The sequence below is a fragment of the Aulonocara sp. 'chitande type north' Nkhata Bay genome, linkage group LG14, assembly GCF_057382095.1.
Source record: "Aulonocara sp. 'chitande type north' Nkhata Bay isolate Kocher_YH1m ecotype deep benthic linkage group LG14, A_spYH_male_GT1.1, whole genome shotgun sequence".
NCBI classification, from domain to species: Eukaryota; Metazoa; Chordata; class Actinopteri; order Cichliformes; family Cichlidae; genus Aulonocara; species Aulonocara sp. 'chitande type north' Nkhata Bay.
Genome location: NC_141357.1, coordinates 20,067,468 through 20,092,359, shown reverse-complemented (window position 1 = coordinate 20,092,359; position 24,892 = coordinate 20,067,468). Strand labels below are relative to the sequence as shown.

Here is a 24,892-nt window from a genome sequence, read left to right as displayed (position 1 = left end):
ATGAGCAGATAGCCTACCTTTAATAACAACTGATAAAATGTAAGCTTTTTCCTGCTTTGCAGCTGGAACTGCATTCACGTGGTCCTCTTCAAGTCCCTGCTCCACACGTTGAGAACCTATTGACAGTGTGGCTGTCTACTGTGTGTCCTGACAGACCCTAAACTTCAGCTACTGCAGGCTGAGGTCCAGGCGATGGCATCACCCACCGTCGTCATAAGGCATCCATCTGTTATCACCAGCTTGTAATCCCGGAGCAGCGACTTGTCAGTAGACAGAGCAGGACACAGATACGGAGGGAAGGAGACAGATAGGAGCGGGGCTGGTGGGCGTATCGCCTCCCGGGAAAAACCGCCGCACAGTGTGAAAGTAACTGCAGGAGGGACTGCTCATCGTAGCGGATCAGAGCGGGTTTTTAAAATGAGCTAAAGGACGTTAAATGTGGGATTTTCTTTCGCTGCGAAATTTGTTTCTCCTTCCATCTGAAGCTCACCTTATTCTTTGACCTATAACGCCTCGTCCACCATCCTCCGGCTGCCCGCGGTGTGGTCCTGTGTTTTTCCTCACAGACAACAACGCCGAGAGCAGAGAGAGGTCAAGACAAAGTCACTTGTGTAGAGGAAAAAGGGGAGCAGCGGTTTCACTGAGCTATGTGATTTTATAGTTTCTGTTTTTGGGGGGTGGAGAGAAGAGTTACAAATTCGTGCACCTATTTTGTTTATTTATTTATTTTTTACCTGTGGAAGACCTTGGGACGGATAACACCTACCCATCATTACCCTGACAGGATTTTTGTTTCAGGCGTCTACAGATGAAACACGAAGAGCTGCGAAGGAGTAAGATTGGACCTTAGGACAGCAGAGGCAGCTGCTGAATGGGGAAGCGGAGATCACCCATAGGGGAGACCGGCAAATGAGTCCAGCGTGGTTTCCTTTACTACACATCGCTTTTCCTCCACTCTTTAGACACGGGAACCCAGCGATACTAACCTCCAGCGTTTGTGTATTTTCCTTCAAATGACCGATTAACGGAGTCTAAACAGAAACAGGGGGGAGCTCGTATGGAGTCCAAATGAGCGCTCAACGCAGCGGTGCGCCGGTTTAACGGCGTTTCCCCCCTCTCTCTTACAGTCCTGTCCCAGCGGATCACTAGCGGACAGTGGATAGCTGTAGGTTATAGACTGCGACCGGCCTTGCACCCGTAAAGGGCTTTTGATGCAAACTCAACGGGAACTAAATTGAAACGCTTGCCTTGCCCCGTCTCCCCTCCAGCAGCCCCGCAGCGCGGTTAGCCTTGCGCGGTGTCAGACAACAACATAAAAAAGTGGATATATTTTCTTATTGGGCTTGAAAATTATTCCGATCAGAAAGGGGATTATTTAGTATTTTCTTTCGAGTTCTTCACCTGGCTTGAAAAGGGAGCAAATAACCAGAGGAGACATAGCCTCAACAACAGGAGGAGAGGCAGACGCGCAGGTATGATAGTGTCTATCTACTTTTCCCCTCTGTCCGATTATCGCACCATTTTCTCTCCCCGTTCCCTCAACCACCTTCCCCCGTCTGCATGTTCTCGTTTTTTTTTGTTTTTTTGTTTGTTTGTTTTTTTAAATGCCGCATCGCTTTTTAGAGGTTGGTTTGTAATTTTAGAAGAGCCGAGTTGAGTACACAGACAGAGAGACAGAAGAGATGGCAGATGGGAAGATAATGGCGCTGGTGGGTTTTTTTCTCCCCTACGATTCAGAGATGGTGATATCCTCTCTCCAGATTAAACACAGGAGGAAAAGAGAGACGGTGAGACGAGAAGGGATGATGTTGCTGAGGGGTAAAGTGTGAAGTAACATGTGTCAAACAGATAAGGAGATATGTTAAGAGACCGTGGCAGGACATGGGGTGAAAAGAGAAGTCTGAGAGTTTAAAGAGGGAAAGGGTGACTTGGTTGTGAAAGAAAGGCAGAACTGAATAACCAAACCGTTGTGGAGACGAGAACAAACAGGGAGAGAAGTGAGACAGGAGGGGCTTAAAGGGATCTGATAGGGGAAGAGGGCAGAAGAGAGGGTGCTGAGGTGGAATACAGAGAAGCAGCAGGAAGGGGAGATGGGCTCTGTGATAGGGAGGGGGAGAAGGCAGGGCATAATGGCCAGAGAGAGGGTTCTGCTGGAAAGGTGAGTAGAGAGAATATAAGGGGAAGGGTGAAAGTAATGGAATCAAATAGAATGAGGGGGGAGTTGGTGAGGTGAGGAGGGGTTAGCTTACTGGTGCAGGTGGGGAGAAGGATCAAGACGCTGTGCAAGAGGAGTGAGGAAAGCTAGAGCTCAAGAAAGCTCTAAAAAGATGGAGGCCAAGTGTAGAACACTCCATCAATCTATGCTGGAGACACTATGTGGTATTATCCAATGGATTGCTGCGCAACTGCCATTGCTGCACCATGGAGACAGAAAGATATAAAGACAGGAGGAGAAACCATTAAAAAAAAAAGGCAGGAAGGATAGATTTACGAAGCCAATAATTTAAGTTGCTGTGTCAGCTCATCAGCTCCTCTTTACCTGGTAAATTCTTCCTATCCCTAACTGCTTCATTTGCATTTTGATTGGGTTTTGCAATGGCTCTAAGCCACCTTAAAACACATGTAAACACACATGCAAGAATATACAACATTTGCAGGGAGGGCTTTTCTGGTTTTCCTGTCTTCATTGGAATGTGTATACCTGTGGCTTAGCTGAAGCCTTTTTTTGTTCTGATAATTCAATCTTTCCTGCCTATGTTGTGTCATTCTTCCTGGCTCGTGTTAGTGCAGCGTGTTTGAATGTAGCTCAAATTGCTGTCTAGGCAGAATATTTTGAAAGATTCAATTGATGATGATATTTTAATGCCTTTCAGATCACAGTGAAGTTCTTTATGCATATGATCAGTATTACACAGTTGGAAGTTAATGGAATCATGAAGAGCACTTGCTGTCAGCATACTGTACCACTGATCATGACCCACTTTAGACTGCAGCAGTAAAATTCTAGTAGAGAACAAAGATTTTGTTGAGATTAAACTTTTAAGCCTTAAACATGGCAAGTATAAACCAAAAAAACTTAAAGCTGACTTTTTTCCACAAACTAACACAAACATACTCTTCATTCATCCTTTTGTATAATAGGAGTTAAAACTCGTGTACAGTGAGGGGACTTAGCTGATCCCCTGGTGAATTTGTAAGTTTGCTTACTTAGAAAGAAATGAAGAGTTTCTAGTTTTTATGGCAGTTTCATTTGAATGGAGAGAGACAGGATGTCAACTAAAACCCCAGAAAAAACAACAACACATTGCATAAAAGTTATAAATTGATCTGCATGCCATTAAGAGAAGTAATATTTGAATCCCTACAACCTAGCCAGAATTCTGGCTTGCATAGTTAGTCAACTGCACATAGTCATGAGCTCAATTCATTATACAAAAAGTGCATGTGTCCACAGAATCAATTTCTTTAAATCCAACCTCTCCACCATCATGTGCAAGACCAAAGAGCCATCAAAGGACATCAGGGACAAAATTGTAGATCTGCACAAAACTGGAACGGGCTACAAGTCCATCAGCAAGAAGCCTGGTGAGAAGGTTACGACTGCTGGTGCGCTTATTCAGAAATGAAAGAAATATAGAATGAACCGTACTTTCCCTAGGTGTAGAGCCCCATGCAAGATCTTGCTTCATGGGATGAGGATGATAATGAGAAAGGTGATGGACCAGACCAAAACTACACAGGTTGTTTGTGATTTGAATACAGTTGGGACAACAGTCACTGAGAACACCACTGGTAGCACACCACAGCGTAATCAATTGAAATCTTGCAGTGTCCACAAGAGCACCCTGCTGAGAAGGCACATGTACAGGCTTGTCTTAAGTTTGCCAGTGAACATCTAAATGATTTGGGAGAAAGTACTGCAGTCAGATCAAACCAAAATCAAGCTGGCTTTGGCTTCAACTTGAGTCACTGTGTTTGGAGGACAAGAAATGCTGAGTATGATCCAAAGAACACTGTTCCAACAGTTATAGAATAGAATAGAATAGAATAGAATTCAACTTTATTGTCATTGCACATGCACAGGTACAGGACAACGAAATGCAGTTTGCATCCATCCAGAAGTGCTTTAGCCATGATATAGATATATTACAATATATATTAGCAATAATATAGATATGTAAGTATATTACAGAAATGGGTCTATTATGGTATGTTATAATGTACACGGTATGAAGTATGTTATGAATATTCTATAACTATAAGTATGTACAGGCTGTAGTGAGTACAAGCTATGTACAGGCTATGAACAGGATATAAATATGAAATAAAAAACTATACAGAAATCTGAGATATACAGTTATACAGAAATGTGAACTATGCAGGTTATAAACAGTTGTAGGATTAAAAATTATCGTATGTACAGAATGATTATTTACACAGAGCTATACAGTAGTGCAGTTAAGACAAGTGAGATATGTGGATAATTTCTACAGAGGCTATATAAAATGCTAGTGGTTGTGAGTGGTGGTTCAGTCCATGTTATTATTGTGTGTTTGAGGGTACAGTTGTCCATTGTGTGTGTGTGTGTGTAGGTGGTTGTGGGTGTGTGTATGTTCAGTCCATGACTTTAACGTGGGTCAGATGTCAGGAGGCAGAGTTCAGGAGTCTGACAGCTGTGGGGAAGAAGCTGTTCCGGTACCTGGTGGTCTTAGTCCGGAGGCTCCTGTAGCGCCTCCCAGAGGGCAGGAGGGTGAAGAGTCCATGTGATGGGTGACTGGGGTCTTTGATGATTTTCCCAGCCCTTTTCAGACACCGCTTCCTGTAGATGTCCTTTATGGCAGGAAGTGGTGCTCCGGCGATGCGCTGGGCAGTTTTCACGACCCTCTGCAACGCCTTCCGGTCCGAGGCAGAGCAGTTCCCGTACCAGACTGTTATACAGTTGGTCAGGATGCTCTCGATGGTGCAGCGATGATAGAAGTTCACCAGGATGTCTGAGGACAGGTGGTTCTTCCTCAGAGTCCTCAAGAAGAAGAGGCGCTGGTGAGCCTTCTTGACCAGCTTGGAGCAGTTGGTCGTCCAGATGAGATCCTCGGAGATGTGGACTCCCAGGAACTTGAAGCTGCTCACACGCTCCACAGCCGTCCCCTTAATGTGGATGGGTGGATGTGGGTCAGCATTCCTCCTGTAGTCCACGATGAGCTCCTTGGTCTTCTCGGTGTTAAGCAGCAGGTTGTTTGTGTCGCACCACTCAGCCAGACGATCTACCTCCTCCCTGTAGGCGGCCTCATCATTGTCACTGATGAGGACAATCACTGTGGTGTCATCTGCAAACTTAATGATGGTGTTGGAACCATCAGCAGGTCTGCAGTCGTGGGTGAAGAGGGAGTAGAGGAAAGGGCTCATCACACAGCCTTGTGGTACACCCGTGTTCATTGTGATTGTAGATGAGCAGCTGTTATCCAGCCGGACATGTTGGGGGTGGTTGGTCAGGAAGTCCAGTAACCATTTGCAGATGAGAGAACTGATGCCCAGGTCTGTCAGTTTCCTGATGAGTTGTGAGGGGTGGATTGTATTGAATGCTGAACTGAAGTCTATAAACAGCATTCTGGCATAGGTGTTGTTGTTGTCCAGGTGTGAGAGGACAGAGTGCAGTGCGATGGAGACTGCATCCTCTGTGCTCCTGCAGTATGCGAATTGGTGGGGGTCCAGGGTGGGGGGGAGACAGGATTTGAAGTGTGCTAGGACCAGCTGCTCTAAGCACTTAATGATGATGGGGGTGAGTGCTACTGGGCGGTAGTCATTGAGGCTAGATGGGTTGGAGTTTTTGGGTATCGGGACGATGGAGGTGGATTTGAAGCAGGCCGGTACCACAGTGTGGGCCAAGGACAGATTGAATACTCCTGCAAGCTCCCCAGAACACGCTCTGAGAACATGCCATCAGGATCTGCAGCCTTGTGGACATTGATCCTGCTCATCACCGCTCCTACATCGGTGGGGGAGAGAGTCAGAGGTTGGTGGTCTGGCGTCATGTCTGTTGTGGTTGTGTGGTTCCCTCGCTCAAAACAAGCATAAAAGTTGTTGAGCTCGTTGAGGAAGGAGACATCAGAGGATGCGGGGGAGGGTTTGGTGGTCCTATAGTCTGTAATGGTCTGGAGTCCTTGCCACATGCGTCGGGGGTTGGAGTTGGAGAAGTGTTCTTCTACCTTCTTTTTGTAATGGTGTTTGGCTCTTTTGATGCCCTTCTTTAGATTAGCCCTGGCTGTGCTGTAGGCGTGTGCATCTCCTGACCTAAAGGCAGTGTAGCGGGCCTTCAGGAGGAGACGAACATCAAGGTTCGTCCAAGGCTTCTGGTTGGGGTACATGGTGATGCATGGAGGTGGGAACATTATGCTTTGGGGCTATTTTTCTGCTGAACATAAAAGACGACTTCACTAGAGTGAGTGGCCAACATCTTAGATGGGAACCTCCTTCCCTCAGCCAGAATAATAATAATAATAATAAATTTTATTTATGAGCGCCTTTCAAGTCACCCAAGGACACTTTACAATAGGATAAAACACTTAGTAAAACAATGGCAGAATAAGAACAATAAAATAACACTGAAACAAACTGCAAAGGCAATAAAGGAGTGGCTAAAGAAAATGCACATTCACATCATGGAGTGGCCTAATCAGCCTCTAGATCTCAATCATATAGAAAATCTGAAGCTTCAAGTTGCCAAGCAGCAGCCAAGAGTTTCTGTAAAGAGGAGTGAGCCAAAATCCCTCCCGTCATATGTGTAAAACGGGTGACTAACTACAGGAAACATCTAAATTCTGTGCTTGCCAACAACAGGAGAGTTCATTCGGGCGGTTAAGAAAAACTAAAATTGGATGAAAGCCATGTTTTATTTTCATTTCTTAATGGCAAGAAGCACAGTTTTATGAAAATATGACATGAAATATAAATATGAAATATTTTCACCTGAAGCAGTTAAAAATATAAACTATTGTGTCCTGGAATTACTGGAGATATATGTGGATGAATGTATATTTATTACTATAGGTTATCTTCCCAAAAGCAGATGCTCTGAGTCCATGAATGATGTTGTTGGTTGGTTAAAAAAATGGATGGTTTAATGATCATAAACAGACCAATTTGCACTCTGAAGTCAGAGAATCCATGACACTGCTCTGAATATTAATATATTTATTCATGTGAGAAAAGCTTTTTGTTTTCACGAGTGGAAAACCAATTTAACTGTTTTGTTTTGGGTATTTTGAAAAAAACACCTTTACCCATTTGTGAGTCAGAAAATCAGAATACATGCAAATGCCTTTGTTCGTTAAGTGCAGTGGAGACCAAACTCATTGCTGAAAGCGAGAAATAAATGACAGACCACAGGTTCATTGGATTTAATTTCATAAAGTAAAAGTAATAATTTTATTGGTCATTACGGTGTTTCAGTATAACATCTGTTTCATCACACCCCAGTCCTCAGTATACAGATGCTAAAAATGGTAAATATAAACCTAATACCATAGCTGCCCCAACCACAGAATTTTATAGGGTCTCAGTATAAAGCACCAGAAGGCAACTGTTCTTGTGAATTGGTGCTCTATAAATAAACCTGAATTGAATTGAATTTGGTTAAAGTTAAAGACAGAGGAAAGCGTGATGGCTGCCTATGTCATAGGGTATTGAGATGTCCCTACAATGGTACTACATTTTGAAAAAAAAAAAAATTACACAACTGAGTCTTACCTGGTTGTCAGCTATCGATACAGCAACAAGGAGACATGTTGACAAAGCACCAGGGATATAGCTGTGTGGGGATTTCCACAGTGAACGACAAAATTTTAATTTACCACTTTATTAGACGATTCGCACTAGCATAAAAGAGGTATTTCCTACACAAAGTATTTGGTAAAGAAATAGGTGTAAAGCAGTAAAGAGCTTCACAAAACGACTCTTGTATCAGAGAATGGGATCCATTAGGCTTAAGAAGATTTGGAAAGCCTACGTGATCTGTCTGATTTTTTAATCCCATTCATGTGTGTAGGGAACCAACAAAAAGTCTTGGCCACACATGGACTTGGTCCAAAATCACTACCTACTCTATGTACTACCACTGGGTAGTAGCGTACACAGTCATTTTGCTTTTTCTTGTACTGTGTGATGAAAAGTAGTTTACAACTGATCTCTATCCAAGCGACTGGCAAGACATTGCTTACCATTATGCCGGCCTCAGATAATCAAGTGTACAGAAAGTGAAATATTACAACTGCTATGTGTAATGTGGCTGTATGCTTATCAACTCCTATGTGAGTAGTACTACGAGTATTGGATTTACTAACTTTTAATTTTTGGTTTTACTAGAGGAATGTTTGTCAGTATTAATTTGTTTTGCTGATTCATTTGATGAGTTTCAATTATGCAATTTTGCAAATAACTCACTATGTAGTCCTCTATGCCACAAAGGCTGTAGAGATTACTGCATGACAAGGATTTTGGACAGAACCACGCTCTCTTTTAAGTCCACCTTGGACAGTTTTGTGCTTAGTGGTGGTTTTGCTCTTGCTAGAAAATTCAGCATCTTTACAGCTCACTGAATTAATGATGTTATATATTATGTTATATTTGTCGTGCTGTGTGCCTAATATATCATGTTCTTTAATGCAATTTGAATCCAATCTGTTGCTATGCACTGGGTCTTGCATGGTTGGCTCCACAATCTGATGCATAAACAGCGTTCAGCTCCTTGGTGATTGTGTATGCGTATGACATATTAATTAAATGTATTTTAGAACAAAAAAAAATCCCTCTCAAAACTATTTTATGTTATCTTATTTAGTTATGTATCAATTTTTAGGCAACATTGCTTCACTTGTACTTAACTTTCACCACAATTTCCTGCTGTAGAGAATTTCATCTGTACAGCAAATCATCTGATCTATATCTCTGCAAGATAGCCATTAAGCGTATTTCTGAAAAATGTAAATAACAGACTTTGAAATGGCTTTAGTAAAGACAGTGGATTTGCATGTTGTGTGTAAACAGTTCTGAGGCAAATATTTCCTACATAGTGGAGGGACAGAGACTTGTGTCCCTTCATGATTGCTCTGATTTATTTGGGTTGTAAATGCTTCTATTATGCCATTACTTTTAACCACAGTAGTCAAATGTGTACTGTACAATAATTCAGGTGATTATAATTCAGATAATCAAACAGGTGGGTCCTTCTTTCAGATTGAGAGCACCAGAGGTGGGTGATTGATGGGAGACATGCGACTATAAAAAAAAGCCATAACACTGCTGCTTCTGCCAGCTGACAATGCAGGGTTCTTGATCATGTTTACAGTTTATTGAACCATGCTGAGTCCAAGCTGGAAAACGGAAAGCTTGATTTGGCGAGGAAGGAGTGGATCGAGGTTTTCAGAAGCGTGGACAAGAATCTGTCTCAGTCTTGTGTATTTTTACAGCAGCACAATCAGGTACTGTCTCTATTAATAAAATCATACGATACATTACAGAAGTGATGAATACTGAATGACAATAGTGCTCCATTAGTGTGAGTCCGACTTTTCATTCTCATAATTTATCAATTTATGATTAGCTAGAAAAGCAATCAAAACCCTGCTCAAAATACAGTAACTTGGAACAATAAACCCATTTATTTTTTGGCATCATATAAAATCCTCTCCTTCTGTCAATGTCAGATTGAAAAATGAACCTGAAGAGAAGTGTAAATTCTGGAGGAGTGTAAGACCAACTGATTGATGCCTCTGTGTGAAAAAGTCAGCAGAAAATAAATGGAACTCACACAGAGAAACTCACTGAGTTTTAGAGACCACGGAAAATCTGTTTCATCACTGTGGGGAAGCAATGTATACATCTATAGGGTGCAAGGAAAACACATGTAGTGGTTTTTGTAATGTTTACATTGTTGAATCCAACTGGATTATGTGCAGGAGTTGACCTTTATTCAGTGAGGCAGGTAAGTTAAGACCAAATTCTTTGTTTGCATAAAGAAGACAAACGAGAATGAAATAAAAAAAAAAGTTTAAAAAAAGTAACGGAAGAAGAATGACAGAAACTTAGGGAGAGACGAGGAGATGGAAAAAAATAATGAATATTTTGCAATAAAGCTGTAGGTGTTAAGACTGCGATATGGCATCGTGCTGTTTTATAGTTTTATGTCTTTTTGATGTATTCAACACAGTGACATGCTGTCCACTACGGCAGGGGTTTAAATGTCTACACAGTCTGTGCGTGTGCGCTCGTGTCTCTGTACATGCGCATGGCAACAGATGCTGGTTCAGTGGCGCCATCCCACCTCACCAGGGAGGAACAGGAGAGAGATGCTGCTGAAAAGAGAGAGAGGTGAAGAGAAGGGGGGGGGGGGGATGGTGCCAGGAGAAAGAGAGGGAGAGCAAGAGGGAGCTGTGTGCTGAATGCCAAGCAGCATGGTATTAGAATGGTGCTGTGTTGAGCAGGCAGGCAGTGGTATACAATATTGCTCAGCTAAACCACAGTCAGTTTTCTAACTTTGTCTACAGCAGGTACAACATGGGCTATTTTTGCTGATTTATTGTGACCATGTAAATCAATTGTGTCAGTGTAGAAAATGTTAACCTTCTTCCATACCCTCCATCTAACATAATGTACAGAACATCGGCCTAAATAGGTTGTAGTAGCTATGAATACCTCTTTTGTCAAGAATAATATGGGGATCTATTTTTATCATCCTTTGACCCACCTTGCCTTGCCTTTGTCTCTTATATACTGGTGTGCATCAGCAATCTTTTTGCCTGTAGAATGATTTGTCCAGTTATTTCCAATTCCCATACAATACCTTTGCTTTGGATATCTGGAGATACTCAGCATCAAACAGTGACAATTCCATAATCTGTATTCCTGTATTGGTAAGACATTTGCTGTAAAAGGAGCCTGGAATTGAGAGATAAAAGTTGATTTGTTAAAAATAAATACATAAATAAATAAATCAGCTAAGATTTTACAGCTATATTGAAGCCACAAAAATACATCTGGTCATATTTAGATATGTAGACAACATATTGCATTAAAATATTAATATATTCCCATTGTCCCACTGGTGCTTCCATTAATTATGTGTATAACAGGGCGTTTGCAAAAATCACATTGGACAAATCTTGCTTATGGCCACGACTATAGTGGAGATGGTTAGCTCGCTGAAATTAAACAGAGCTCCAGATTAAGTCATGAAAAAAATATATATATAAAAAAGCAGAATTTTTAAATGAGCTGCAAACTGCAGTTAAACACACTTGCCATTACTAAAGACATATGTTGTTGCTTTGCAATTACAGTATTGATCAGTTGTTTTTAATGAAAGGCTTTTACTGTGAGTGCATCCTTTATGCGTTTAACATTTAACAGCATGCAAACTGCACTGGAGTCGTTTGAATACTAAATAATAAATATAAATCATTTAAAGAAGCATTTGAACTGAAAGTTGAATTTTGTTGACGTATTGACGGATGAACAAATATTTCTTAGCAATGCTCACAGTAATGACATCATGCTTACTGCATTGATTTGCTTTTTACATTACATAAACTAGATTACCAGTTTTTTGTATTCAAACTTTATTAATATTAAGTTGCATAATGTTATGTGAATTATTTAGGAGCTGAAAATGGATAATTGATTTAGAAAAAATGTTTCCCCAACTCACTTCATTTTTCTTTAAAACAGATGTTCTCCGTATAAATGTGGGTCTTTCTGTCTGTTGGCATGTGTTCGCATGTCACGTCCTGGTCAGGGTGACAGTGCAGACCTGACAAGCTAACCCAGATAGTGAGGGGAGATAGATTGAAGAGGAGTGTCAGCTCTCTCCTCTATATCTCTACATCTATTACTTGTGTCTGACAGAAGCAGCACTGCATGATGGATGGATGCTCCACTCTATCTCTATCCACTTCTCACTCCGCTCACTGTTTTCCTCTCACTCACGCATTTTTCACCACTTGGTTTTCCTTCATCTACCTGTCACTTGCGTGCATCCATTTTTTTTTTTTTTGTAATTTGTCTTTCTTCCGCTATATATTTCTCTTCCGCTGTGATCAACTTTCTTTACTTTTGGTGACAGCAGGGGCACGGTTGTGGTAGTATGTGTTTGTTTATGGGCAAGCGTTGAAGTGATAATGTAGAGATCTGCAGCTGGAGTTTCAAATTACTGTGACAGAATGATCTATCACTTTGTTGCTGCTTATCAGTTGTTGCTTACATTCACTTCTCTATACTCAGTGCTGCAGGCGGTTTTTCATAGTAAATGAACATGAAACAGTGCAGCGCACAGAAGGTAAAAACAGGAAATCTGATGCAGTTTGAAAGACATGTTTGATTGGCTGGGGTTGAAAATATAGCCTGTAAGATAGCTTTATTTAATGGGTTCCCACAGTTATTTTTCTTTTTTAGGAATGATGAGGTTATGTAAAGGCGAAGTGTCCGTCCCTTCACAACTGACCAGAATTGCTAGTCCTCCAAGGCTATTGGTCAAATATTTGTGCAGCTTGCACACGATGATCACCTAAAGGGTCTTCACCCAAATTGTGTTCACAGTCAAGGTCATATTGGTTGTTATATTACGGGCACTTTTCCATTTTTACAAAAATTGCTGCTTCCCATAGAGGATTTGTCAGATTTTAGTGAAACAAGACTGTTTTTTCCCAGAGATGACTGTTTACAAACCGATTTGACTTCTCAGTGGATTTTAATTCACATTAGTTTGTGCAATACAGCCAAGAAAACCTATCACTTTCTTTCTGTACTTCACACATTATAATAGCCTGTGACATATCATGAGCCAGATGAGCTAATGCGTTACTGATGTTTTTGTTTTCTTTTGTTGTTTTCTTTCGTTTTTGTTCTGTTTGTGTGTTTTTTATTGCAGTTATATAGTTTGCTGTATAAATTGTTCATGTTACATTGTAACACCAGCAGTTGGAGTCACGTTACTAAGACTTTGCATGTACTGTGAAAAATAAACAAAAAATAAATATAAAATTGACCTTGCTAATCAATTCTTGTTGGAAGGATGAGAGGCTGAGAGAATTTCCTTAACCTCCCAGTTTGAAGGGTTATCACTACACAAGGTATAATTATTCTTACACGTTTTGAAGTGCTGGAGTATCTTTGTGTCTCTGTCTAAAGTTCATACTTTCTGAAGCCTGTTTTAGATTTCGAAAGCATCTAAAACAGGCTAAAATAAAAAATAAAAAAAACTAGGCAGTCAAATGCTTTTACGTGTTATCTGATAGACAGTCCCCTGATTATGCTTGTTAAAACACTGAAATTGCACAAATATGTAGGTGCAAAAGAAAACATCATGAGCTGTTGTTTAAATACATAAACCTTCTCATTGTGATCTTAATGACAGTGAATATTTACCATAGGATGTGATGTGGGCTTGTTGTTGTTGCATTATCTGTGGCAAACAACAGATAAACAGTTTGCCATCCTGAAGTCATTTTAGCTACACCTGAACTCAGGAGAAACACCTGGTCATGGGTTTTTGAAGCAGCAGCTAAAAACAAAAGTTTTACCCCTCAGCCTTGATGCTGAGCCCACTCAGCAGTTCACAGAGTGGGTGTTTATTAACGCAAGCTAAAAGGACAGACCCTGCTGGGTTGAAATGGTTCACTTGGCGCACCATGAACCCGATACTCTGCAACATAGTTCGAGGAATAATTAGAGACTTTAGAGGGCAATCTTCTGTAGATAATGGCACTCTTAAGGACAGGAAGCTTATAAAGCTCAGCAATAGTTCTAGCTTGTGCAAAGTATGTTAATGAACTAAGAAACTTAAATAAAATAATAATTGTTTAGCGGTGCTGGAAGCATAGCTTTAATCTGGACCACTTTATAATCTGACTCTTAGTCTGATCAAAATGTCCTTGCACTGCATTTTGAATGTCTGTTCAACACTGTTGCTCTCTGACTTCACATTCGCAGTATTGACTGTGCAGTCACTGTATTGTATGCTTAGCTAGTTACAATTCCCTCATGACACACTGTGGGAATTATCTCACTGTTGCTTTCTGGAAAGCTTGGCAGTGCTAATCAGAAATTGCATTTTTAGCTCCCTCTGAAAGGCAGAGTACTTTGTAAGTGCTCAGTGTGTTCGTATGTGAACATTATAAATAGATTGAAAAGAACACTGCGGAAATTCTTTAGATCAGTAAAGCATCAGATAATGCGTGAAGCTGGTAATGAGACACTTCATTTATGTATAGTGTTATGAACTGGGCGCGAGGTCGGGGCATCGCACATGAGAAAAAGTAAACAAGATTATTATGAACCTAAATAAATAAATAAACAAACAGGATAATGACATCAACAAAGGCTACAAAACAAAACTGCTAGGTGACCTTAAAGAACAAAAGAGAGGTCAGTGATCAAGCTGGATAACTAGTGAGGTCCAAATTACATTGCTGTATGCCATTTTTTAAGGTAATAGTCCTTCTGTTCTCTGCTTACTGGCTCCTAAACCAAGAAGCCAGAACCAACTGTTAGCAGACAAATGGGGAGGGATCCCAAATATGTTACCGAGACCTCGTCCATCCATCAGTTTTCCTTATCTGCTTATCCAGTTCCTGGAGTGGGAGCACAATGTGCTAGGTCAGGAGAGGTACACCTTAGTTTGCCGGAGCAACACAGAGAGACAACTGTTCACTCCTACGGTCCTTTTAAAAACCTAACCTGCTCACTAGCAGCTGAACATGTAAATAGTAGTTGACACGGTATTATTTTGTGTATTGGCATTCAGTTTGAAATTCTAGCGTTAATCTGATCCTACTGTGGACTGTGGGAGGAAGCTGTTGCAGCCAGAAAAAACAGCCACAAGGTTAACATGCAGACGATACATAGAGAGGGGATCCAGCCAGCTGGTGGGTTTGAACCTATGACCCTCTTGACAGTGTTAACTGTTATAGTACTGTACTGCCCTTCCTGCCACCCCTTGCAATATAAAGCCATCCTACATTTGCTTTTTAAAATATATGTGCAAAGTCTTTTTGCTCTCAGCATCTAAGAGATTTTTAATTTATACAAGAGCAGAATGTGCATTAGATTTCTTTTGAATATGTATGTGTACATGACATAAACTGTCTGCAGGTGCAGGTTAACACGAAAATCTTTCCATGTGTTTACATGTAGACATGCAGCAAAACACAACTTATATATACGCATATGGTTAACCTCTTATTCTACATTCGGTTCAGGCTTACCATCCCCACCTCTTTCTCCACTTTAAAGGTGCCTGTGAAGCTCCTGCTGCACGCTGAGTGTTGGTTTGATTGACAGTGGCTTGTGCTGGTGCCTGTGTGCGAGAGCACAAGCAGGAGCTAATGTGGTAAACAGCTGACACTGCATCATGAGGTGGGGAACCACTGATGGAAGCTAGAAGAAGCCAAACACAAAATGTACCACAAATGTACCCTAAAAATACTAAATATCTATGATAATGAATACCTATTGTTGAGTTAACATTATTGTGTAACATTTTATAGGGTTCTTTTGGTTTATTTGCATTTTTAAAAATTCATCACTGCCTGTTAAATGGCTCAGTAGACTTTCTCTTCAAATTCCATTTATGTAAATAAATGTGACAAAGAGCTCCTTTCATGATGATTCAACAAAGAAGTATCACCTCAGTGTATCGCTGACTCCATAGGTATTTGTACAGGGAAATAATGTTAGGTTTTGGTTGTGACAGAAGCCTTGGTTCTGATGGATGATGGTTCAGTTCTGATGGATAATGCCTATAATAACCAGCTGGTTCACTAGACCAGCATGTGGCTAAACACCTGGACGAGCCCTTCCCCTCTGCTTGCCCTCAGTTAGATCAAGCTATCTTCATCTGGGAGCTATTTGCTGCTGTTGTGCTATATACTCCATAAATCACTTTGTAGTGAAGTACAAATTACTCAACAAAAGCAAAATGGAAGGATTGTTAAGCCAAGATGTTGGCCTTTACGAATGGCATTTTGCAAAAAAACAAAAACAAACCCTGATTGGTCTGATTTATGCAGATTTCCCAACATTAGTGTTCTAGTTCAGGGTGAGTATCATCGGTGCTCACGGGACATTTATAGCTTCGGTTTAATGGTGCAAGCCTTTACAGGTTTGAAACTGTGTGAGTCTGTGTGTGTGAGTCGAGTGTGTGACAGCTGTAGATGCCCTTGTCCCAGCTGTTCTGCTTTGCAGCCAACTCATTGAGCTGGCAGCTGTTACAATAAAGTTATAGGGTGTTGTCTCTATTCTTTCCCATGAAAATACTGTGATAAATCTGGATTATTCATACTCCAGATTCATCAGTCTTATCTGGTATTGGTATTGGCTTGTACACTTGCCAGCCCACTCTATTGTGAGGATTACAGCAATACTGAGACTTAATGGTAAAAAACAATACACAATTTATTATTTAAATCACTTATAATATTACTATTAAATGGTATGTCAGTTCTGTTGTAACTGATTTTCTTTTCCCATGCTGTGTGCACTGTGCTCTCTGGAGTTTCTTCTTTACTTTAGGCTCGTTATCTTCAGTTCATGTTATTTATTTAAAGAGTCACCACAATGAATCATGAAGCGGATAATCTGGGAAGTTAAAATCACGGTGAATACTTTAAAGTTTTAGTGATATTCGAGGGCAGTCTAGGAAAAGTAAAAAGTACTAGAGGAGAAAATGACAGAATGTTTATCAGTATTTTGGGGGGGCATGCAAAGTCGTTCAGTCAGTCTATCCTGAAATGATTCAGGAAAGAGGACAGCATCTGGAGGACAGTAATATTAGGGTATTTTAAATGGCCATGGTGCAGGAACTAAGATTTCAACATAAGGTGCATCTTCATCTCAGTAAGAAGAGGCAGTGTTGGTGTGTTGATTTAAAATGCACATGCCCACCTAATAGCTGTCCCTCATGTCCTCTTTAGAAACCACATTCCTACCACATAGTATATGTTAAATGGATCAGCTCATGAACAAATGCGTATTGCTAATTAGAACTTAGCAACTCACTGAACAAGGTAATGTAAGGTAAATAAATGAGGTAAAATGTGTGGGTTTATCCTGAGTGGAATTTTACCCAAGAGCATCCGATTACATTAATGTCAGTTTTTTTGTTCTTTGTTTGTTTTTGTACAGTATTCAAATGTTTCTTTTTTATTCCTTTGACTTTATAGAGACTTCAGTAACTGATAAGGTTGCAAAACATGAAATAGTCATCCTTGCAAACAAGAAAACTGTGCTCTTAAAGACAAAACCATGATCTTTTCTCAAATTTAACCTTTAACCTTAAATGAACCACATTTGATAAAAGAAGACAAATACATGGCATGCACAACGCATAATTTGTGTATGACATGTCCAATGGATGCATTATTGGTATAAATGCCTTTAAGTCAGCAATTTAAAAAAGAACTACAGCATCGTGGGGTACTTGGAATGCAAATCCACTGAAATCCGTTGCTGATAAAATGTGAACAAATTGTACTAAAAAAAACCTCAACTGTTTTTTAATAAACAAAATCTTAAGGATTATGGCCGACCAGCTTAGTCTAAGACTGATTAATTGAATAAAAGCTCAGATGTATAGTGAACACGCTTTTCCTGTCAAGTGGTTTAAAAAAAAAACTTAAGATGAAAGTGTGACCTCCAGAGTGAATTCCCTTTCTCTTAGACTGGTTTTAAAGATTCCTGTGATTATTTATAAAATATAAAAAAAAAATTAAAATACCGCAGCGTTGTAGTTGAAGACATGCATTGTTAACTAAACAGAAAAGTTGAAAGTCCACATAGACTGAACTGTCTTGGAGCTTTGAGGAATAAGATCCATGGACATAAACTGCACTGCTCAAGATCACAGAAACTGTGTGTATGAAATCTTCTTTATAGTGACTTTTCTCTGATTTCAGTCCCCAGGGTTTTAAATGATCACAGGAGCTTATTGTCACTCTGAACCAAGGTTTGGATCTTTTATTCTCTCACTCTTTATTTTATTTACAGTGAAAGTGGGGAACTTGCGCTTGCAGTTAAATGAGGTGTCGATCCACCACAAAAATGGAGACATACAGCTGAAAAGTTGAAGCAAACATGTTTTTTTGCCTTTCACTGTGATTTTCTTTATAAAGAAGATACAGTTTTATATCTTCTACTTGTTTTTTTTTTTTAAAGCTGTTACACTTTCATGTTTAATTTTTTTATATGTATTTAGAAGTTGAATCCGAGGTCATATTATCATGGGATCACATTGGCTAAGACACTGGGTATGGTTTAATAATTACTATCTTATTACATGAACACTCAGTAATCAGTAGATCAAACCTGTCTTTGAACTCTGTCTCCGTTTTAATCTAAACTATCGCCACCATCTAATTTTTTATGATTGTATTGTAGCAAATCGCTCTGACATCATATGTGAATATTGTCGTCCAGTTTGCATCAAGTGCAGACTGACAAACACACCTGCTAGCAGGGCCGTGCAGAGACGTTTAAAGGGGCGGGTGCTCAAAGTTAAAAAGGGGCACATTGAACCAGGCTGAATAACAACACATTCATCAAGAATCTAATATGGGATTGCATCATACTACATCACTGTTGCAAGGTGGCCTTGTTGTCTTCCTCCTTCATCTCCTCATCTCATCTATCACTCTCCACTTGCTGTCCATCTGAGAACAAAGCACAATTTGCTATTGCAATAAACTATTATTTAATTATCCACACTTAACAACTCCTGCACTTAATCTATAATAAAATGATGACAGAAAAATGTTATAGAAGCAAAACATTCCAGTTGTGCTTATTATTATTTTTATACTGGAATACCTCTCCAACAACTGGTACATGTGTTAATGTTACCTGTGCTCTTTGTAATCCAGCTGCTGAGGGATCCACTGCCTTTAGCAGCCTCACACAGCTCCTTTTGTTACTGTTTCCTCCTCATGTCCTTACCAGGCATGTCTGGACAATGTTATATCACGAGTAATAATTTAAAAAGTCTATACACATAAAACACACACATGCACACACACACAGTGACATTTTAGACCTTCTTCAGAACACTTCAGAATACTGTATATACTATGGCCACAAGTTTCCATCATGGTGCTGATCCAGAATCCTTCCCTTATTATTTATTATTAGAGCTACAATAATAAAGCAGTGAGGGGAAAAAAGTAATGAATATGAAATAATGTATTTATGATGATTCCATTTGTTTCACTATCCACTCTGTGCAGGGGCAAAGCTTATTACATTTTTACAGTTTTTTCTGAATGCTTAAACCCTAACTGTGATTCCTGTAGCACAATCTCTAAAACTATTCAGACTTATAGCAAAACCACTCACTGAGTTTGCAAAACTAAAAGCACAAAAACTGCTTTGCACTCAGTTTGCAATTTTGTAACACACACTTTGCAAAACTGTAGGCACAATTCACTGCACAACACTCAATTACCAAATTTCCAACACACTCCTAGCAAAAGTATACACATGTATGGCTATCATTAACACTAATTTGCCAACTGTCTGGCACACTTTCACATGTGAAAACTTTTTTAGATAATTAGTTCACTTTGCAATCAGCCTAAGCACTATATTACAGGTAAGCTGTGTGTGCGGAGTACAATGGAGGGAGCAGAAAGAGTGAGAAGTAGAGGAGGCCGAGGAAGAGGACGTGGAGGTGAAGAAGTAGGATGAAGAGGACAACAAGGACAAGGAGGAGCAAGAGGAAGACGAGGAGGGGGGAGAGGAAGATGAGGAGGGGGAAGAGGAAGGGTAGGAAGAGTAAGAAATAGAATTGCTGATGACATCAGAGCTACAATAGTGGACCATGTAATCAACCGTGGAATGACCCTGAGGGTAGCTGGCCAACGGGTCCAGCCTAACTCGAGCCGCTACACTGTAGCAAGTATCATAAGGACATCTTGAAATGAGAATCGGTTAGTACAGTCACTTCGCACAAAGATTTGTAGCACTGCCATATGCCAATGAGAAACACACCAATACCATTGATGTAAAAATACTGAAATTGTTACTTTACAGAATTGCTAGATGACCAGATGCTGGGGGCAGAGAAAGCATGTTCACTGCAGACCAAGTAACCCATATAGTCATTATAGCGATTGCAAATAATCCTATACTTGGAAATAAACACTTGTGTTTGTTTTGATGTGTGTGAATAAACACCAGTACTTGAAGTTTGGATCCCTCTATGCTTATGGATCTATGACAGAAGTAGCTCAAACTGACATAGCCTACCTTGTGCACAGAGAAAGCAAAAGCCAGATGTGTTTTGTATTCATACCATCAGTGTGCAGTTGGCGCATTGTGTGCTTAGTAGATGATGGCTTGTGTGTACTGTTTGATACGGAAACACCATTTTTACGAAGGTGTGAAGAGTTAATCCAGCTGTGTTTGCTTTTGCAAGAGAACTACAATGTTTTGATTATTGGGTGACAGGTTTTCTTATTTGTGTGTAGAGTTTTGCAAAATTAGCCAATAGTTACAAAAAATGTGCTTACGCAATCAGAAAAAACTGTAAACTGTAGAGATACAATAATTTTACTGCTGTAAAATCAACATTTTCTCTTATTTAAAATATAAATCTAATATAATCTGATTCTTAATGTATGTTCTTTAAAATACAGTGTGTGTTTAAATATCATAATTATAATAATCCATAATTATGTGGACATGCATATTAGAAAGTTTTTAGTGAAATATAAGCCCTCCTGAAAAGCAGGAAAAGCCCTGTAACTTACTTAAAAACTAAATATGTTCACTAAAACGGTGACAGAGCTACAGACCCATGACAGCCTGACACAGGTAGCCAGCAGCTATGACCAGCACTACTTGTGCAGTTAATAAAAGGACAGGTAATGTTTGTCACGCTGTTACACACACAGCACGCTCGTTTGTTTCGTCAGTTGACACAAGACAACTTACCAACGTGTACATAACTCCTGTGTGCTATGGACAACAGTGTACGCTGTACACCTACTTACTGGTTTTTGTCGCATCAGTCTGTCTCTGAGTTAATTTGTGTTTCTCCTACAGCTCCGGGTGCTCTTTGTGAGCTCGTTCCCGGCTCGTAACCAGTGCGCTCTGCCGTCAAGGGCGATCATTGGTTAATGGCCATCATGTGACTGATGCAAACCAGATCCTTTTATTTAGCAAAACTGTGATTAATAGTTAAATATTATCGTTGAGGGGCACAGACAGGACTCCGCACGCACACACACATTAAAAAAAAAAAAAAAAAAAAAAAATTGCCTCAACAAAAGGGCACTTTGGGCACCCATCAGGAAAGGGGCGGGTGCTCAAGGCCCTTTTGCCCCCCCCCCCCACACGTGCCTGCCTGCTAGAGTCCTAACCTTTGTATCCGCCTGTGTGCTAGCTCCCACTACAGCAGACTGCGTCTTGCAATGATAATCCCCCACCCATCTTCCCAAACACACATGCACACACAGACTCAAAGGAGTTTAGCGATACTAGATACAATGCAGCAACTGGTGATCTTTCTTTTTCATTATCAGTAAAACAGCATGTTTTCAAATTTTTATTCTCTGGTGTGATTATTTGAAAAAAAAATTTACAGACTGTTCACTATGTTAATCTCCGTAATTGTACTGTGGTTTTTCATTCCCGTGAGTGTTTCATTTGGCCTAGACTGCATAATAAACACCTGCTTTATATCACAGTGATGTGGGATGGTGTATAATAAGTGTTTTAAGACAAAATCATCATGGGTCCTTTCTTATTTTTTCTACACTCTCTTGAATATCCTGTGTTTCAATTTGGGACACCACAACAATCGCTTGAAACCAAACTCTTTCTTTCTTCTTCTCACCCGTCTCTGTTCTATAATTCTTTTTCTTCTTCTTTACTTTGAAGGAGACTCAGGAAGACCTGATGTGTGATTGAGGCAAGGTGAGTGCTTTATCGTCAGCACCGGGTGATGATTATTTAATCATGGTAGACAGATAAAGCGATATTTCATTACACTGTCAGTAAGGTGGCAAGGTTACAGTATGTGTGTATTTTGGTGCAGAGATAAAGTCATTGATGCTAGATGTGTCTACAGCTGTAGCTTAAGGCAGAGAACAAATTCTTTTTAATCCCTACTGTTATCATCGTATGCATTATTAATTAGACAGTTTATAATCTTACAGGGATAGTGACAGTTGTAGATAATGATTATTTTATTAATGACCTGGGGTCCAAACTTTTAAGACGATGCTTTGTTGAATTTCCCATAGTATAGAAAAAGAGCGTTCTTCATAATTTAGCTAATTACTTTTTTTTTAAACAGGCATTTTGCTTTCAATGTTCATGTTGAACCTTGTTTAAAAATACACCTACCGCCTGTAGAAAATCTAAAATATTATTTTACTGTGTGATTTAGTTTTGTTAATCAAAGCAATAAGCTCTCATTTTAGCTACAGTTTACCCCTCAGGTGTTGCCCTTTCTATGAAAGATACCAAGGATCAATAGATTTTGTAGTCATTTATACACACTTCATTTTCTTCTTTCGGGACAAATCATTTTTGATGCTTCTCTAGAAATACAATAACAGAGCCTTTTGCTGTTAACCAGAGCTGTGTATGTACACTTTGTGTAAACTTGAAATACTATCAAGTCCACCAAACAGGTTTATTTTGTAAGAAAGAGCAGTGTATAAATTTAAGTCCCATCCTGAGGAGGGAGGTGGTAGGTGTGAGACACAGAGGCATATCTGTCACCCTGTGGTGTGGGGACTGACTCTCATTCATGCCCATATTAAAGTTTCAGTTTCAGTCACTGTTTATTTGCTTAAGTTTAGACACAAACTGCAAGATATACTAAAAGATATACTAAAAGATATACTAAAAGATATACTAAAAAGGGCAAAATAGCACCTGAGTACAATCCCTTAATAGTTCTGATAGATGTGTGGTCAGTTTTATGGGTTAATTTTTACAAAGGTTGTGCAGTTTTCTAAACATGGGCACAGTCACTTCATTTCAATATCGAGCACAAAAATAAGAGACGCTTTCTTCAATTGTGAATCTTGGCACAATTAGCCGTAAATGACATGTCGCAGATGTTAGGAAATCATCATATATATATATACAATTAATAATATTAAGTTAAAAAAAATCGATTTTTGAGATTATAAAGGTGCATTTAAAGATTTGACAACAGCAGACATGTATATACACATTCACAGAGCAGATTTGTGGAAGTTTCCTGATTTTAAAAAGAATCTACTGGTTCCATTCATTCACTTCCTCTTATCCTTATCAGGGTCACAGGGGGGCTGGAGCGTATCCCAGCTGTCACACAGAGAGAGGCGGGGTACATCCTGGACAGATCGCCAGTCTGTCGCAGGGCCAACACAGAGAGACAGACAACCATTCACACTTACAGGCAATTTAGAATCACCAATTAACCTAACCCTACTAACTGCATGTCTTTGGACTGTGGGAGGAAAACGGAGTACCGGGAGAAAACCCACTCAAACACGAGAAGAACATCTAAACTCCTCACAGATGGTGGAGTCAAACTGAGAACCTTGCTTTGAGGCAACAGTGCTAACCACCTCGCCATCGTGCTGCCCTATCCATATCAGTTTATGTAACAGGTTATGTTTTGAAAATGTAGGTTAACGACTGCTTGGGGTTGTTTTAGTGAGAGGATAGTCTCCCAAGAACTGATCTGACATTCTTATGTTGTGGAAGATTTTAATGAGGCATATAATCTGCTTTTTAGAAGAACTCTACAGATCATATCATTAACTAGTTGCACTTTTGTCGCATTAATAGTTACGCTGTAGCTTGTCTCATACACATTCAATTGACAGCGCTGAGAAGGTGGAGACAGCAAACAGAAGTTTTGCCTCAGCTGACACTAAAGAATAACTGTTTCTATCTGCAATCAAAACCTTGATTTAAAAGCATTCCGATTCAACAAACTCAAACATGTAGAAAAGTACTATGTTTTACTGCACTGAGAATTTAAACAATGGCAGTCTTTTCAGAAACATATTAACTGTTATAGACAAGCTAAAATAAAGCTGTCTGTATAAAGATAAATGCAAGCTTACTCTCCCAGAAAGTTGACTCAGTTCATCTGGAAACAAATGAACTTGTTTTCTCTGAGTCAACTTTCCAGGATATTCTCACCTGGATCATTGAGCATGTATTGAGACAAGCTCAATTTGCCATATATGATCAAATTTGGCATTTTTATGAAAATAGTTATACTAGCAGCTGCAGTGTCTAACGAGCAGCATTACTTGCATGAAATGAATTCATGTCAGCAGTACAGTTTTTAACATCTTAATCCTGTTCATTTACTCTGTGATGTCATGTCAGCAATATTATTTATCATTCAGTACATTTGTTACCTTACTTTTTACAAGTTTCCAGGATAGATACTGTATGAATCACCACTTTTGGTCTAAAGGGTGGATGCAGAGGTCTGGCTTGGCTTTACAGTCTCAGACTGTGGAGTTTGATTCTGCCTTAAAAATGTAAAAATCTTTTTGACAGCATCCAAGAGACTCATTAATGGGTTTCATTGTGTCCCAGTATTCTTCAGTCTATATCATATGAGTGTGATATCCTAATCAAGAGCCTTAAATCTTTTGAATGCTTTTTTTTTCTTTTTTCCTCTCTCCTTACTTACTTCCTTACTCTCCCCATATTGTATTTTCTTGGATCATTACTTTCTTGTTACTGTAAGATAAACCAGCTTAAAAGCACCACAAAAAACTCCTGTGGAATGATGTCAAGTCCAAACTAAATGAGTGTTTTGACTATTAACAGGCAAAATGCAAAGAACCAGTTTTCATTTTAGGCATTTGATTTCAATCAGAATCAGAAT

General features: G+C 39.7%; 1 protein-coding gene across 2 annotated transcripts in view; it reads left to right on the top strand.

The window, feature by feature from the left end:
• Window positions 1–74: 74 nt before the first annotated feature.
• Window positions 75–24,892, top strand: part of LOC147314478 (leucine-rich repeat and fibronectin type III domain-containing protein 1-like protein) — a 194,423-nt gene continuing 169,605 nt past the window's right edge. For both annotated transcript variants that reach the window (XM_086261431.1, XM_086261430.1), the window contains exon 1: window positions 75–1,472. The gene's annotated coding sequence lies outside the window, so the exon portion shown is untranslated. The remainder of the gene's footprint in view (window positions 1,473–24,892) is intronic.